An 18,484-nucleotide genomic window follows, 5' to 3' on the forward strand; every position below is an offset into this window, starting at 1 on the left:
TGTCAAAAATGAGATGAGCATCAAACGGTCTGAAAAATAGGAGGAGCATGAAGTGGTGTTGAAAAAAAAGAAGAGCCTGTTAAGGTGTGAAATATATGAAGAGCTTCAAAAATGTGAAAAATATGAAGAGCTTCAAAAGGTTTGAAAAATATGAAGAGCTTGAAAAGGTGTCAAAAATGAGATGAGTATGAAACGGTCTGAAAAATAGGAGGAGCATGAAATGCTGTTGAAAATCATGAAGAGAATGAAAAGGTGTGAAAAATATGAAGAGCTTCAAAAGGTGTCAAAAATATGAGGAGCATGAAACGGTCTGAAAAATAGGAGGAGCATGAAGCGGTGTTCAAAAACATGAAGTGCCTGAAAAGGTGTGAAAAATTAGAAGAGCTTCAAAAGGTGTCAAAAATATAAGGATCATGAAATGGTCTGAAAAATAGAAGGAGGATGAAGCGGTGTTCAAAAACATGAAGAGCTGAAAAGGTGTGAAAAATAGAAAAGCCTCAAAACGTGTCAAAAATATGAGGAGCATGAAACGGTCTGAACAATAGCAGGAGCATGAAGCGGTGTTGAAACACATGAAGAGTCTGAAAACGTGTGAAAATATGAAGAGCTTCAAGAATATAAAAAATATGAAGCGCTTCAATAGGTGTGACAAATATGAAGAGCTTCAAAAGGTGTCAAAAATGAGATGAGCATGAAACGGTCTGAAAAATAGGAGGAGCATGAAGCGGTGTTGAAAACGATGAAGAGCCTGAAAACGTGTGAAAAATATGAAGAGATTCAAAAGGTGTGAAATACATGAGGAGGATTAAACGGTCTGAAAAATATGAGGAGCATGAAGCTGTGTTGAAAAACATGAAGAGCCTGAAAACGTGTGAAAAATATGAAGAGCTTCAAAAGGTGTGAAAAATTGACGAGCTTCAAAAGGTGTCAAAAATTACATGAGCATGAAACGGTTGAAAAATAGGAGGAGCATGAAGTGGTGTTGAAAAACATGAAGAGCCTGAAAAGGTGTGAAAAATATGGGGAGCCTGAAACGGTCTAAAAAAAAGGAGGAGCATGAAGTGGTGTTGAAAAACATGAAGAGCCTGAAAAGGTGTGAAAAATATGAAGACCTTCAAAACTGTGAAAAATATGAAGAGCTTCAAAAGGTGTAAAAAATATGAAGTGCCTCAAAATGTGTCAAAAATTAGATGAGTATGAAAAGTTCTAAAAAATAGGAGGAGCAACAAGTAGTGTTGAAAAAAATGAAGAGCCTGAAAAGGTGTGAAAAATATGAAGACCTTCAAAAGGTGTCAAAAATATGAGGAGCATGAAACTTTCTAAAAAATAGGACGAGCATGAAGCAGTGGTAAAAAACATGAAGAGCCTGAAAAGGTGTGAAAAATATGAAGAGTTTCTAAAGGTGTCAAAAATATGAGGAGCATGATACGGTTTGAAAAAAGGAGGAGCATGAAGCGGTGTTGAAAAACATGAAGAGTGTGAAAACGTGTGAAAATATGAAGAGCTTCAAAAATATTAAAAATATGAAGAGCTTCAACAGTTGTGAAAAATATGAAGAGATTAAAAAGGTGTCAAAAATGAGATGAGCTTGAAACGGTCTGAAAAATAGAAGGAGCATGAAGCGGTGTTGAAAATCATGAACAGACTGAAAAGGTGTGAACAATATGAAAAGCTTCAAAAGGTGTCAAAAATGAGATGAGCATTAAACGGTCTGAAAAATAGGAATAACATGAAACGGTGTTGAATATCATGAAGAGCCTGAAATAATGTGAAAAATATAAAGAGCTGCAAAAGGTGTCAAAAATATGAGGAGCATGAAACGGTCTGATAAATAGGTGGAGCATGAAGCTGTGTTCAAAAACATGAAGAGCCTGAAAAGGTGTGAAAAATATGAAGAGCTTCAAAAGGTGTGAAAAATATGAGGAGCATGAAACGGTCTGAAAAATAGAAGCAGCATGAAACGGTGTTGAAAAATATGAAGAGCCTGAAAACGTGTGAAAAATATGAAGAGCTTCAAAAGGTGTGAAAAATATAAAGAGCTTCAAAGGTGAAAAAAATGAGATGAGCATGAAACGGTCTGAAAAATAGGAGGAGCATGAAGTGGTGGTGAAAAACATGAAGAGCCTGAAAAGGTGTGAAAAATATGAAGAGCTTCAAAATGTTTCAAAAATATGAAGAGCATGAAACGGTCTGAAAATCAGGAGGATCATGAAGCGGTGTTCAAAAACATGAAGAGCCTGAAAAGGTGTGAAAAATATGAAGAGCTCAAAAAGTGTCAAAAATATGAGGAGCATGAAACGATCTGAAAAATACGAGGAGCATGAAGCAGTGTTCAAAAACATGAAGAGCCTGAAAAGGTGGGAAAAATATGAAGAGCTTCAAAAGGTGTGAAATATATGAGGAGAATGAAACGGTCTGAAAAATAGGAGGATCATGAAGCGGTTTTCAGAAACATGAAGAGCATGAAAAGGTGTGAAAAATATGAAGAGCTTCAAAAGGTGTGAAATATATGAGGAGAATGAAACGGTCTGAAAAATAGGAGGATCATGAAGCGGTTTTCAGAAACATGAAGAGCATGAAAAGGTGTGAAAAATAGGAAGAGTTTCAAAAGGTGTCATAAATATGAGGAGCATGAAACGGTCTGAAAAATAGGAGGAGCATGAAACGGTGATCAAAAACATGAAGAGCCTGAAAAGGTGTGAAAAATATGAAGAGCTTCAAAAGGTGTGAAATACATGAGGAGCATGAAACTCTCTGAAAAATAGGAGGAGCATGAAGCGGTTTTCAAAAACATGAAGAGCCTGAAAATGTGTGAAAATATGAAGAGCTTCAAAAGGTGTCAAAAATGAGATGAGCATGAAACGGTCTGAAAAATATGAGGAGCCTGAAACGGTGTTGAAAGACATGAAGAGCATGAAAAGTTGTGAAAAATATGAAAAGCTTCAAAAGGTGTCAAAAATGAGATGAGCATGAAACGGTCTGAAAAATAGGAGGAGCATGAAGCGGTGTTGAAAAATGAAGAGCCTGAAAAGGTGTGAAAAATATGAAGAGGATCAAAAGGTGTCAAATATATGAGGAGAATGAAATGGTCTGAAAAATAGGAGGATCATGAAGCTGTGTCGAAAAACATGAAGAGCCTGAAAAGGTGTGAAAAAAATGAAGAGCTTCTAAATGTGTCAAAAATATGAGGAGCATGAAACGGTCTGAAAAATAGGAGGATCATGAAGCGGTGTTCAAAAACATGAAGAGCCTGAAAAGGTGTGAAAGATATGAAGAGCTCAAAAAGTGTCAAAAATATGATGAGCATGAAACGATCTGAAAAATAGAAGGAGCATGAAACGGTGATCAAAAACATGAAGAGCCTGAAAAGGTGTGAAAAATATGAAGAGCTCAAAAAGTGTCAAAAATATGAGGAGCATGAAACGCTCTGAAAAATAGGAGGAGCATGAAGCGGTGTTCAAAAACATGAAGAGCCTGAAAAGTTGTGAAAAATATGAAAAGCTTCAAAAGGTGTCAAAAATGATATTAGCATTAAACGGTCGGAAAAATAGGAATAACATGAAACAGTGTTGAAAATCATGAAGAGCCTGAAATAGTGTGAAAAATATAAAGAGCTGCAAAAGGTGTCAAAAATATGATCGGGATTGGGAATACATGTAAATCAATGGCTGATTCATAGCAATGTATGACAAAACCCACTGGAAAAAAAAATAATAAAAATTAAAAAAAAAAAAAAGCTTATCAAGAATAAAAAAAACAAAAAAAAAATATGAGGAGCATGAAACGGTCTGATAAATAGGTGGAGCATGAAGCTGTGTTCAAAAACATGAAGAGCCTGAAAAGGTGTGAAAAATATGAAGAGCTTCAAAATGTTTCACAAATATGAAGAGCATGAAACGGTCTGAAAAACAGGAGGATCATGAAGCGGTGTTCAAAAACATGAAGAGCCTGAAAAGGTGTGAAAAATATGAAGTGCTCAAAAAGTGTCAAAAATATGAGGAGCATGAAACGCTCTGAAAAATAGGAGGAGCATGAAGCGGTGTTCAAAAACATGAAGAGCCTGAAAAGTTGTGAAAAATATGAAGAGCTTCAAAAGGTGTCAAAATTGAGATGAGCATGAAACGGTCGGAAAAATAGGAATAACATGAAACGGTGTTGAAAATCATGAAGAGCCTGAAATAGTGTGAAAAATATGAAAAGCTTCAAAAGGTGTCAAAAATGAGATGAGCATGAAACGGTCTGAAAAATAGGAGGAGCATGAAGCGGTGTTGAAAAATGAAGAGCCTGAAAAGGTGTGAAAAATATGAAGAGGATCAAAAGGTGTCAAATATATGAGGAGCATGAAACGGTCTGCAAAAAAGAAGGAGCATGAAGTGGTGTTGAAAAACTTGAAGAGCCTGAAAAGGTGTGAAAAATATGAAAAGCTTAAAAAGGTGTTAAAAATATGAGGAGCAAAAAACGGTCTGAAAAATAAGAGGAGCATGAAGCGGTGTTCAAAAACATGAAGAGCCTGAAAAGGTGTGAAAAATATGAAGAGCTTCAAAAGGTGTCAAAAATGAGATTAGCATTAAACGGTCGGAAAAATAGGAATAACATGAAACGGTGTTGAAAATCATGAAGAGCCTGAAATAGTGTGAAAAATATAAAGAGCTGCAAAAGGTGTCAAAAATATGAGGAGCATGAAACGGTCTGAAAAACAGGAGGATTATGAAGCGGTGTTCAAAAACATGAAGAGCCTGAAAAGGTGTGAAAAATATGAAGAGCTTCAAAATGTTTCACAAATATGAAGAGCATGAAACGGTCTGAAAAATAGGAGGATCATGAAGCGGTGTTCAAAAACATGAAGAGCCTGAAAAGGTGTGAAAAATATGAACAGCTTCAAAATGTGTCAAAAATATGAGGAGCATGAAACGGTCTGAAAAATAGGAGGAGCATGAAACGGTGATCAAAAACATGAAGAACCTGAAAAGGTTTGAAAAATATGAAGAGCTTCTAAAGGTGTCAAAAATATGAGGAGCATAAACGATCTGAAAAATAGAAGCAGCATGAAACGGTGTTGAAAACTATGAAGAGCCTGAAAACGTGTGAAAAATATGAAGAGCTTCAAAAGGTGTGAAAAATATAAAGAGCTTCAAAGGTGACAAAAATGAGATGAGCATGAAACGGTCTGAAAAATAGGAGGAGAATGAAGTGGTGGTGAAAAACATGAAGAGCCTGAAAAGGTGTGAAAAATATGAAGAGCTTCAAAATGTTTCAAAAATATGAAGAGCATGAAACGGTCTGAAAATCAGGAGGATCATGAAGCGATGTTCAAAAACATGAAGAGCCAGAAAAGGTGTGAAAAATATGAAGAGCTTTAAAAGGTGTCAAAAATGAGATGAGCCTTAAACGGTCTGAAAAACAGGAATAACATGAAACGGTGTTGAAAATCATGAAGAGCCTGAAATAGTGTGAAAAATATAAAGAGCTGCAAAAGGTGTCAAAAATATGAGGAGCATGAAACGGTCTGAACAATAGGAGAAGCATGAAGCGGTGTTCAAAAACATGAAGAGCCTGAAAAGGGGTGAAAAATATGAAGAGCTTCAAAAGGTGTCAAAAATATGAGGAGCATGAAACGGTCTGAAAAATCGGAGGAGCATGAAGCGTTGTTGAAAAACATGAAGAGCCTGAAAAGGTGTGAGAAATATGAAGAGCTTCAAAAGGTGTTAAAAGTATGAGTAGCATGAAACGGTCTGCAAAAAAGGAGGAGCATGAAGTGGTGTTGAAAAAGATGAAGAGCCTGAAAAGGTGTTAAAAATATGAAAGCATCAAAAGGTGTCAAAATTATGAGGAGCATGAAACGGTCTGAAAAATAGGAGGAGCATGAAGCGCTGTTGAATATCATAAAGAGCCTGAAAAGTTGTGAAAAATATGAAGAGCTTCAAGAGATGAGAAAAACATGAAGAGCTTCAAAAGGTGTCAAAATGAGATGAGCATGAAACGGTCTGAAAAATAGGAGGAGCATGAAGTCGTGTTGAAAAAAAGGAAAAGTCTGAAAAAGTGTGAAATATATGAAGAGCTTCAAAAGGTGTCAAAAATATGAGGAGAATGAAACGGTCTGAAAAATAGGAGGAGCATGAAGCGATGTTGAAAAACATGAATTGTCTGAAAACGTGTGGAAAATATGAAGAGATTCATAAATGTGAAAAATATGAAGAGCTTCAAAAGGTGTGAAAAATATGAAGAGCTTCAAAAGGTGTCAAAAAAGAGATGAGCATGAAAAGGTCTGAAAAATAGGAGGAGCATGAAGCGGTGTTGAAAATCATGAAGAGCCTGAAAACGTGTGAAAAATATGAAGACCTTCAAAATTTGTCAAAAATATGAAGAGCTTCAAAAGGTGGTAAAATGAGATGAGCATGAAACTATCTGAAAAATAGGAGGAGCATGAAGTGGTGTTAAAAAAATGAAGAGCCTGGAAAGGTGTGAAATATCTGAAGAGCTTCAAAAGGTGTCAAAAATATGAGGAGCATGAAACGGTCGGCAAAATACGACGAGCATGAAGCGGTGTTTAAAAACATGAAGAGCCTGAAAAGGTGTGAAAAATATGAAGAGCTTCAAAAGGTGTGAAATATATGAGGAGAATGAAACGGTCTGAAAAATAGGAGGATCATGAAGCGGTTTTCAGAAACATGAAGAGCATGAAAAGGTGTGAAAAATATGAAGAGTTTCAAAAGGTGTCAAAAATATGAGGAGCATGAAACGGTCTGAAAAATAGGAGGAACATGAAGCGGTGTTCAAAAACATGAAAAGCCTGAAAATGTGTGAAAAATATAAAGAGCTTCAAAAGATGTGAAAAATATGAAGAGCTTCAAAAGGTGTCAAAAATGAGATGAGCATGAAATGGTCTGAAAAATAGGAGGAGCATGAAGCGGTGTTGAAAAACATGAAGAACCTGAAAAGGTGTGAGAAATATCAAGAGCTTCAAAAGGTGTCAAATATATGAGGAGCATGAAACGTTCTGAAAAAGAGGAGGAGCATGAAGCGGTGTTGAAAAACATGAAGAGCCTGAAAAGCTGTGTAAAATATGAAGAGGTTCTAAAGGTGTCAAAAATATGAGGAGCATGAAACGGTCTTAAAAATAGGCGGATTATGAAAAGGTGTTCAAAAATATGAAGAGCCTGAAAAGGTGTGAAAAATATGAAAAGCCTCAAAACCTGTCAAAAATATGAGGAGCATGAAACTGTCTGAAAAATAGCAGGGGCATGAAGCGGTGTTGAAAAACATGAAGAGTCTGAAAACGTGTGAAAATATGAAGAGCTTCAAACATATGAAAAATATGAAGAGCTTCAAAAGGTGTGAAAAATATGAAGAGCTTCAAAAGGTGTCAAAAATGAGATGAGCATAAAACGGTCCGAAAAATACGAGGAGCATGAAGCGGTGTTGAAAATCATGAAGAGCCTGAAAAGGGGTGAAAAATATGAAGAGCTTCATTGATGTGAAAAATATGAAGAGCTTCAAAAGGTGTCAAAAATATGAAGAGCATGAAACGGTCTGAAAAATAGAAGGAGCATGAAACGGTGATCAAACACATGAAGAGCCTGAAAAGGTGTGGAAAATATGAAGAGCTTCAAAAGGTGTGAAATACATGAGGAGCATGAAACTCTCTGAAAAATAGGAGGAGCATGAAGCGGTGTTCAAAAACATGAAGAGCCTGAAAAGTTGTGAAAAATATGAAAAGCTTCAAAAGGTGTCAAAAATGAGATGAGCCTTAAACGGTCTGAAAAACAGGAATAACATGAAACGGTGTTGAAAATCATGAAGAGCCTGAAATAGTGTGAAAAATATAAAGAGCTTCAAAAGGTGTCAAAAATATGAGGAGCATGAAACGGTCTGATAAATAGGTGGAGCATGAAGCTGTGTTCAAAAACATGAAGAGCCTGAAAAGGTGTGAAAAATATGAAGAGCTTCAAAAGGTGTGAAATATATGAGGAGCATGAAACGGTCTGAAAAATAGGAGGATCATGAAGCAGTTTTCAGAAACATGAAGAGTATGAAAAGGTGTGAAAAATATGAAGAGCTTCAAAAGGTGTGAAATATATGAGGAGAATGAAACGGTCTGAAAAATAGGAGGATCATGAAGCGGTTTTCAGAAACATGAAGAGCATGAAAAGGTGTGAAAAATATGAAGAGCTTCAAAAGGTGTCATAAATATGAGGAGCATGAAACGGTCTGAAAAATAGGAGGAGCATGAAACGGTGTCCAAAATCATGAAGAGCCTGAAAAGGTGTGAAAAATATGAAGAGCTTCAAAAGGTGTGAAATACATGAGGAGCATGAAACTCTCTGAAAAATAGGAGGAGCCTGAAGCAATGTTCAAAAACATGAAGAGCCTGAAAATGTGTGAAAAATATGAAGAGCTTCAAAAGGTGTCAAAATTGAGATGAGTATGAAACGGTCTGAAAAATAGGAGGAGCATGAAGCTGTGTCGAAAAACATGAAGAGCCTGAAAAGGTGTGAAAAATATGAAGAGCTCCTAAAGGTGTCAAAAATATGAGGAGCATGAAACGGTCTGAAAAATAGGAGGATCATGAAGCGGTGTTCAAAAACATGAAGAGCCTGAAAAGGTGTGAAAAATATGAAGAGCTCAAAAAGTGTCAAAAATATGATGAGCATGAAACGATCTGAAAAATAGAAGGAGCATGAAACGGTGATCAAAAACATGAAGAGCCTGAAAAAGTGTGGAAAATATGAAGAGCTTCAAAAGCTGTGAAATACATGAGGAGCATGAAACTCTCTGAAAAATAGGAGGAGCATGAAGCGGTGTTCAAAAACATGAAGAGCCTGAAAAGTTGTGAAAAATATGAAAAGCTTCAAAAGGTGTCAAAAATGAGATGAGCATTAAACGGTCTGAAAAATAGGAATAACATGAAACGGTGTTGAAAATAATGAAGAGCCTGAAAAACTGTGAAAAATATAAAGAGCTTCAAAAGGTGTCAAAAATATGAGGAGCATGAAACGGTCTGATAAATAGGAGGAGCATGAAGCTGTGTTCCAAAACATGAAGATCCTGAAAAGGTGTGAAAAATATGAAGAGCTTCAAAAGGTGTGAAATATATGAGGAGCATGAAACGGACTGAAAAATATAAGCAGCATGAAACGGTGTTGAAAAATATGAAGAGCATGAAAAAGTGTGAAAAATATGAAGAGCTTCAAAAGGTGTGAAAAAAATAAAGTGCTTCAAAGGTGACAAAAATGAGATGAGCATGATACGGTCTGAAATATAGGAGGAGCGTGAAGTGGTGGTGAAAAACATGAAGAGCCTGAAAAGGTGTGAAAAATATGAAGAGCTTCAAAATGTTTCACAAATATGAAGAGCATGAAACGGTCTGAAAAACAGGAGGATCATGAAGCGGTGTTCAAAAACATGAAGAGCCTGAAAAGGTGTGAAAAATATGAAGAGCTTCAAAAGGTGTCAAAAATATGAGGAGCATGAAACGGTCTGAAAAATAGGAGGAGCATGAAACGGTGATCAAAAACATGAAGAGCCTGAAAAGGTGTGAAAAATATGAAGAGCTTCTAAAGGTGTCAAAAATATGAGGAGCATAAACGGTCAGAAAAATAGGAATAGCATGAAGCGGTGTTCAAAAACATGAAGAGCCTGAAAAGGTGTGAAAAATATGAAGAGCTCAAAAAGTGTCAAAAATATGACGAGCATGAAACGATCTGAAAAACAGACGGAGCATGAAACGGTGATCAAACACATGAAGAGCCTGAAAAGGTGTGGAAAATATGAAGAGCTCAAAAAGTGTCAAAAATATGAGGAGCATGAAACGGTCTGAAAAATAGGAGGAGCATGAAGCTGTGTTCAAAAACATGAAGATCTTAAAAGGGTGTGAAAAATATGAAGAGCTTCAAAAGGTGTCAAAAATATGAGGAGCATGAAACGGTCTGAAAAATAGGAGGAGCATGAAGCTGTGTTCAAAAACATGAAGATCTTAAAAGGGTGTGAAAAATATGAAGAGCTTCAAAAGGTGTGAAAAATATGAGGAGCATGAAACGGTCTGAAAAATAGAAGCAGCATGAAACGGTTTTGAAAAACATGAAGAGCCTGAAAACGTGTGAAAAATATGAAGGGCTTCAAAAGGTGTGAAAAACATGAAGAGCTTCAAAGGTGACAAAAATGAGATGAGCATGAAACGGTCTGAAAAATAGGAGGAGCATGAACGGAGTTGAAAAACATGAAGAGCCTGAAAAGGTGTGAAAAATATGAAGAGCTTCAAAATGTTTCAAAAATATGAAGAGCATGAAACGGTCTGAAAATCAGGAGGATCATGAAGCGGTGTTCAAAAACATGAAGATCCTGAAAAGGTGTGAAAAATATGAAGAGCTCAAAAAGTGTCAAAAATATGAGGAGCATGAAACGATCTGAAAAATACGAGGAGCATGAAGCAGTGTTCAAAAACATGAAGAGCCTGAAAAGGTGTGAAAAATATGAAGAGCTTCAAAAGGTGTGAAATATATGAGGAGAATGAAACGGTCTGAAAAATAGGAGGATCATGAAGCGGTTTTCAGAAACATGAAGAGCATGAAAAGGTGTGAAAAATATGAAGAGCTTCAAAAGATGTGAAATACATGAAGAGCATGAAACGGGCTGAAAAATAAGAGAAGCATGAAGTGCTGTGGAAAAACATGAAGAGCCTGAAAAGCTGTGAAAAATATGAAGAGCTTCAAAAGGTGTGAAATACATGAGGAGCATGAAATGGGCTGAAAAATAGGAGAAGCATGAAGTGGTGTTTAAAAATATGAAGAGCTTGAAAAGGTGTGAAAAATATGAAGACCTTCAAAAGGTGTCAAAAATGAGATGAGCATGAAACGGTCTGAAAAATAGGAGGATCATGAAACGGTGTTGAAAAACATGAAGAGCCTGAAAAGATGTGAAAAATATGAAGAGCTACAAAAGGTGTCAAAATTATGAGGAGCATGAAACGTTCTGAAAAATAGGAGGAGCCTCAACCTGTGTTCAAAAACATGAAGAGCCTGAAAAGGTGTGAAAAATATGAAAAGCTTCAAAAGGTGTCAAAATGAGATGAGCATGAACCCGTCTGAAAAATAGGAGGAGCATGAAGCGGTGTTGAAAGACATGAAGAGCCTGAAAAGGTGTGAGAAATATGAAGAGCTTTAAAAGGTGTCAAAAATATGAGGAGCATGAAACGGTCTGCAAAAAAGTAGGAGCATGAAGTGATGTTGAAAAACTTGAAGAGCATGAAAAGGTGTGAAAAATATTAAGAGGTTCAAAGTTGTGAAATACATGAGGATCATGAAACGGTGTGAAAAAGTGGAGGAGCATGAAGCAGAGTTCGAAAACATGAAGAGCCTGAAAAGGTTTGAAAAATATGAAGAGCTGAAAAAGTGTCAAAAATATGAGGAGCATGAAACGATCTGAAAAATACGAGGAGCATGAAGAAGTGTTCAAAAACATGAAGAGCTTCAAAAGGTATGAAAAATATGAGAGCTTCAAAAGGTGTCAAAAATATGAGGAGCATGAAACGGTCTGAAAAATATGAGGAACATGAAGCGGTGTTCAAACACATGAAGAGCCTGAAAATGTGTGAAAATTATGAAGATCTTCAAAAGCTGTCAAAATTATGAAGAACATGAAACGTTTTGAAAAATAGGAGGAGCATGAAACGGTGTTGAAAAACATGAAGAGCCTGAAAAGGTTTGAAAAATATGAAGAGCTTAAAAATCTTTGAAAAATATGAAGAGCTTTCAAAGGTGTGAAATACATGAGGAGCATGAAACTCTCTGAAAAATAGGAGGAGCCTGAAATGGTGTTCAAAAACATGAATAGACTGAAAACGTGTGAAAAATATGAAGAGCTTCAAAAGGTGTGAAAAATATGAGGAGCATGATACGGTCTGAAAAATAGGAGGAGCATGAAGCTGTGTTCAAAAACATGAAGAGCCTGAAAAGTTGTGAAAAATATGAAAGGCTTCAAAAGGTGTGAAAAATATGAGGAGCATGAAACGGTCTGAAAAATCGGAGGAGCATGAAGCGGTGTTGAAAAACATGAAGAGCCTGAAAATGTGTGAAAAATATGAAGAGCTTCAAAAGGTGTCAAAAATATGAGGAGCATGAAATGGTCTGAAAAATTGGAGGAGCATGAAGCGGTGTTGAAAAACATGAAAAGCCTTAAAAGGTGTGAAAAAAATTAAGAGCTTCAAAAGGTGTAAAAAATATGAGGAGCATGAAACGGTCTGAAAAATATGAGCAGCATGAAGCGGTGTTGAAAAACATGAAGAGCCTGAAAAGGTGTGAAAAATATGAAGAGCTTCAAAAGGTGTGAAATACATGAGGAGCATAAAACTCTCTGAAAAAGAGAAGGAGCATGAAGTGGTGTTCAAAAACATGAAGAGCCTGAAAAGGTGTGAAATATAGGAAGAGCTTCAAAAGGTGTGAAAAATATGAGGAGCATGATATGGTTTGAAAAATAGGATTAGCATGAAGCGGTGTTCAAAAACATGAAGAGCCTGAAAAGTTGTGAAAAATATGAAAACCTTCAAAAGGTGTCAAAAATGAGATGAGCATGAAACGGCCTGAAAAATAGGACGTGCATGAAGCGGTGTTGAAAAACATGAAGAGCCTGAAAAGTAGTGAAAAATATGAAGAGCTTCAAAACGTGTCAAAAATATGAGGAGCATGAAACGGTCTGAAAAATCGGAGGAGCATGAAGCGTTGTTGAAAAACATGAAGAGCCTGAAAAGGTGTGAGAAATATGAAGAGCTTCAAAAGGTGTTAAAATTATGAGTAGCATGAAATGGTCTGCAAAAAAGGAGGAGCATGAAGTGGTGTTGAAAAAGATGAAGAGCCTGAAAAGGTGTTAAAAATATGAAAGCATCAAAAGGTGTCAAAATTATGAGGAGCATGAAACGGTCTGAAAAATAGGAGGAGCATGAAGCGCTGTTGAATATCATAAAGAGCCTGAAAAGTTGTGAAAAATATGAAGAGCTTCAAAAGGTGTGAAATATATGAGGAGAATGAAACGGTCTGAAAAATAGGAGGAGCATGAAGCGGTTTGCAGAAACATGAAGAGCATGAAAAGGTGTGAAAAATATGAAGAGCTTCAAAAGATGTGAAATACATGAGGAGCATGAAACGGGCTGAAAAATAAGAGAAGCATGAAGTGCTGTGGAAAAACATGAAGAGCCTGAAAAGCTGTGAAAAATATGAAGAGCTTCAAAAGGTGTGAAATACATGAGGAGCATGAAATGGGCTGAAAAATAGGAGAAGCATGAAGTGGTGTTTAAAAATATGAAGAGCTTGAAAAGGTGTGAAAAATATGAAGACCTTCAAAAGGTGTCAAAAATGAGATGAGCATGAAACGGTCTGAAAAATAGGAGGATCATGAAACAGTGTTGAAAAACATGAAGAGCCTGAAAAGATGTGAAAAATATGAAGAGCTACAAAAGGTGTCAAAATTATGAGGAGCATGAAACGTTCTGAAAAATAGGAGGAGCATCAACCTGTGTTCAAAAACATGAAGAGCCAGAAAAGGTGTGAAAAATATGAAAAGCTTCAAAAGGTGTCAAAAATGAGATGAGCATGAACCCGTCTGAACAATAGGAGGAGCATGAAGCGGTGTTGAAAGACATGAAGCGCCTGAAAAGGTGTGAGAAATATGAAGAGCTTCAAAAGGTGTCAAAAATTTGAGGAGCATGAAACGGTCTGCAAAAAAGTAGGAGCATGAAGTGATGTTGAAAAACTTGAAGAGCATGAAAAGGTGTGAAAAATATTAAGAGGTTCAAAGTTGTGAAATACATGAGGATCATGAAATGGTGTGAAAAAGTGGAGGAGCATGAAGCAGAGTTCGAAAACATGAAGAGCCTGAAAAGGTTTGAAAAATATGAAGAGCTCAAAAAGTGTCAAAAATATGAGGAGCATGAAACGATCTGAAAAATACCAGGAGCATGAAGCAGTGTTCAAAAACATGAAGAGCTTCAAAAGGTATGAAAAATATGAGAGCTTCAAAAGGTGTCAAAAATATGAGGAGCATGAAACGGTCTGAAAAATATGAGGAACATGAAGCGGTGTTCAAACACATGAAGAGCCTGAAAATGTGTGAAAATTATGAAGATCTTCAAAAGCTGTCAAAATTATGAGGAGCATGAAACTCTCTGAAAAATAGGAGGAGCATGAAACGGTGTTGAAAAACATGAAGAGCCTGAAAAGGTGTGAAAAATATGAAGAGCTTCAAAATCTTTGAAAAATATGAAGAGCTTTCAAAGGTGTGAAATACATGAGGAGCATGAAACTCTCTGAAAAATAGGAGGAGCATGAAGTGGTGTTGAAAAATATGAAGAGCCTGAAAATGAGTGAAAAATATGAAGAGCTTCAAAAAGTGTCAAAAATATGAGGAGCATGATACGGTTTGAAAAATAGGAGGAGCATGAAGCGGTGTTGAAAAACATGAAGAGTGTGAAAACGTGTGAAAATATGAAGAGCTTCAAAAATATTAAAAATACGAAGAACTTCAAAAGTTTTGAAAAATATGAAGAGATTAAAAAGGTGTCAAAAATGAGATGAGCATGAAACGGTCTGAAAAATAGGAGGAGCATGAGCGGTGTTGAAAATCATGAAGAGCCTGAAAAGGTGTGAAAAATATGAAGAGCTTCAAAAGGTGTGAAATACATGAGGAGCATGAAACTCTCTGAAAAATAGGAGGAGCATGAAGCGATGTTCAAAAACATGAAGAGCGTGAAAATGTGTGAAAAATATGAAGAGCTTCAAAAGGTGTCAAAATTGAGATTAGCATGAAACGGTCTGAAAAATAGGAAGAGCATGAAGCGGTGTTGAAAAACATAAAGAGCTGAAAACGTGTGAAAAATATGAAGAGCTTCAAAAGGTGTCAAAAATGAGATGAGCATGAAACGGTCTGAAAAATAGGAAGAGCATGAAGCGGTGTTGAAAAACATTAAGAGCTGAAAACGTGTGAAAAATATGAAGAGCTTCAAAAGGTGTCAAAAATATGAGGAGCATGAAACGGTCTGAAAAATAGGAGGAGCATGAAACGGTGACCAAAAACATGAAGAGCCTGAAAAGGGTGAAAAATATGAAGAGCTTCAAAAGCTGTGAAATACATGAGGAGCATGAAACGGGCTGAAAAATAGGAGAAGCATGAAGTGGTGTGGAAAAATATGAAGAGCCTGAAAATGTGTGAAAAATATGAAAAGCTTCAAAAGGTGTCAAAAATGAGATGAGCATGAAACGGTCTGAAAAATAGGAGGATCATGAAATGGTGTTGAAAAACATGAAGAGCCTGAAAAGATGTGAAAAATATGAAAAGCTTCAAAAAGTGTCAAAAATATGAGGAGCATGAAACGGTCTGAAAAATAGGAGGAGCATGAAGCTGTGTTCAAAAATATGAAGAGCCTGAAAAGGTGTGAAAAATATGAAGAGCTTCAAAAGTTGTCAAAAATATGAGGAGCATGAAACGGTCTGAAAAATAGGAGGAGCATGAAGCTGTGTTCAAAAACATGAAGATCTTAAAAGGGTGTGAAAAATATGAAGAGCTTCAAAAGGTGTGAAAAATATGAGGAGCATGAAACGGTCTGAAAAATAGAAGCAGCATGAAACGGTTTTGAAAAATATGAAGAGCCTGAAAATTTATGAAAAATATGAAGAGCTTTAAAAGGTGTGAAAAATATGAAGAGCTTCAAAGGTGACAAAAATGAGATGAGCATGAAACGGTCTGAAAAATAGGAGGAGCATGAAGTGGTGGAGAAAAACATGAAGAGCCTGAAAAGGTGTGAAAAATATGAAGAGCTTCAAAATGTTTCAAAAATATGAAGAGCATGAAACGGTCTGAAAATCAGGAGGATCATGAAGCGGTGTTCAAAAACATGAAGAGCCTGAAAAGGTGTGAAAAATATGAAGAGCTCAAAAAGTGTCAAAAATATGATGAGCATGAAACGATCTGAAAAATAGAAGGAGCATGAAACGGTGATCAAAAACATGAAGAGCCTGAAAAGGTGTGGAAAATATGAAGAGCTTCAAAAGGTGTCAAAAATATGAGGAGAATGAAACGGTCTGAAAAATAGGAGGAGCATGAAGCTGTGTCGAAAAACATGAAGAGCCTGAAAAGGTTTGAAAAATATGAAGAGCTTCAAAAGGTGTCAAAAATATGAGGAGAATGAAACGGTCTGAAAAATAGGAGGAGCATGAAGCAGAGTTCGAAAACATGAAGAGCCTGAAAAGGTTTGAAAAATATGAAGAGCTCAAAAAGTGTCAAAAATATGAGGAGCATGAAGCAGTGTTCAAAAACATGAAGAGGTTCAAAAGGTATGAAAAATATGAGAGCTTCAAAAGGTGTCAAAAATATGAGGAGCATGAAACGGTCTGAAAAATAGTAGGAACATGAAGCGGTGTTCAAACACATGAAGAGCCTGAAAATGTGTGAAAATTATGAAGATCTTCAAAAGGTGTCAAAATTATGAGGAACATGAAACGGTTTGAAAAATAGGAGGAGCATGAAACGGTGTTGAAAAACATGAAGAGCCTGAAAAGGTGTGAAAAATATGAAGAGCTTCAAAATCTTTGAAAAATATGAAGAGCTTTCAAAGGTGTGAAATACATGAGGAGCATGAAACTCTCTGAAAAATAGGAGGAGCCTGAAATGGTGTTCAAAAACATGAATAGACTGAAAAGGTGTGAAAAATAAGAAGAGCTTCAAAAGGTGTCAAAAATATGAGGAGCATGAAACGGTCTGAAAAATATGAGCAGCATGAAGCGGTGTTGAAAAATATGAAGAGCCTTAAAAGGCGTGAAAAAAATGAACAGCTTCAAAAGGTGTCAAAAATATGAGGAGCATGAAACGGTCTGAAAAATATGAGTAGCATGAAGCGGTGTTGAAAAACATGAAGAGCCTGAAAAGGTGTGAAAAATATGAAGAGCTTCAAAAGGTGTGAAATACATGAGGAGCATAAAACTCTCTGAAAAAGAGAAGGAGCATGAAGTGGTGTTCAAAAACAGGAAGAGCCTGAAAAGGTGTGAAATATATGAAGAGCTTCAAAAGGTGTGAAAAATATGAGGAGCATGATATGGTTTGAAAAATAGGATTAGCATGAAGCGGTGTTCAAAAACATGAAGAGCCTGAAAAGTTGTGAAAAATATGAAAAACTTCAAAAGGTGTCAAAAATGAGATGAGCATGAAACGGTCTGAAAAATAGGACGTGCATGAAGCGGTGTTGAAAAACATGAAGAGCCTGAAAATGTGTGAAAAATATGAAGAGCTTCAAAAGGTGTGAAATACATGAGGAGCATGAAACTCTCTGAAAAATAGGAGGAGCATGAAGCGATGTTCAAAAACATGAAGAGCCTGAAAATGTGTGAAAAATATGAAGAGCTTCAAAAGGTGTCAAAAATATGAGGAGAATGAAACGGTCTGAAAAATAGGAGGAGCATGAAGCTGTGTCGAAAAACATGAAGAGCCTGAAAAGGTGTGAAAAATATGAAGAGCTTCAAAAGGTGTCAAAAATATGAGGAGCATGAAACGTTCTGAAAAATAGGACGAGCATGAAGCAGTGATAAAAAACATGAAGTGCCTGAAAAGGTGTGAAAAATATGAAGAGTTCCTAAAGGTGTCAAAAATATGCGGAGCACCAAACGGTCTCAAAAATAGGAGGAGCATGAAGTGGTGTTGAAAAATATGAAGAGCCTGAAAATGAGTGAAAAATATGAAGAGCTTCAAAAAGTGTCAAAAATATGAGGAGCATGATACGGTTTGAAAAATAGGAGGAGCATGAAGCGGTGTTGAAAAACATGAAGAGTATGAAAACGTGTGAAAATATGAAGAGCTTCAAAAATATTAAAAATATGAAGAGCTTCAAAAGTTTTGAAAAATATGAAGAGATTAAAAAGGTGTCAAAAATGAGATGAGCATGAAACGGTCTGAAAAATAGGAGGAGCATGAGCGGTGTTGAAAATCATGAAGAGCCTGAAAAGGTGTGAAAAATATGAAGAGCTTCAAAAGGTGTGAAATACATGAGGAGCATGAAACTCTCTGAAAAATAGGAGGAGCATGAAGCGATGTTCAAAAACATGAAGAGCCTGAAAATGTGTGAAAAATATGAAGAGCTTCAAAAGGTGTCAAAATTGAGATGAGCATGAAACGGTCTGAAAAATAGGAAGAGCATGAAGCGGTGTTGAAAAACATTAAGAGCTGAAAACGTGTGAAAAATATGAAGAGCTTCAAAAGGTGTCAAAAATGAGATGAGCATGAAACGGTCTGAAAAATAGGAAGAGCATGAAGCGGTGTTGAAAAACATTAAGAGCTGAAAACGTGTGAAAAATATGAAGAGTTTCAAAAGGTGTCAAAAATATGAGGAGCATGAAACGTTCTGAAAAATAGGAGGAGCATGAAACGGTGACCAAAAACATGAAGAGCCTGAAAAGGTGTGAAAAATATGAAGAGCTTCAAAGGTGTGAAATACATGAGGAGCATGAAACGG

The sequence above is a fragment of the Dama dama genome, chromosome 31 (assembly GCF_033118175.1).
Source record: "Dama dama isolate Ldn47 chromosome 31, ASM3311817v1, whole genome shotgun sequence".
Lineage (NCBI taxonomy): Eukaryota > Metazoa > Chordata > Mammalia > Artiodactyla > Cervidae > Dama > Dama dama.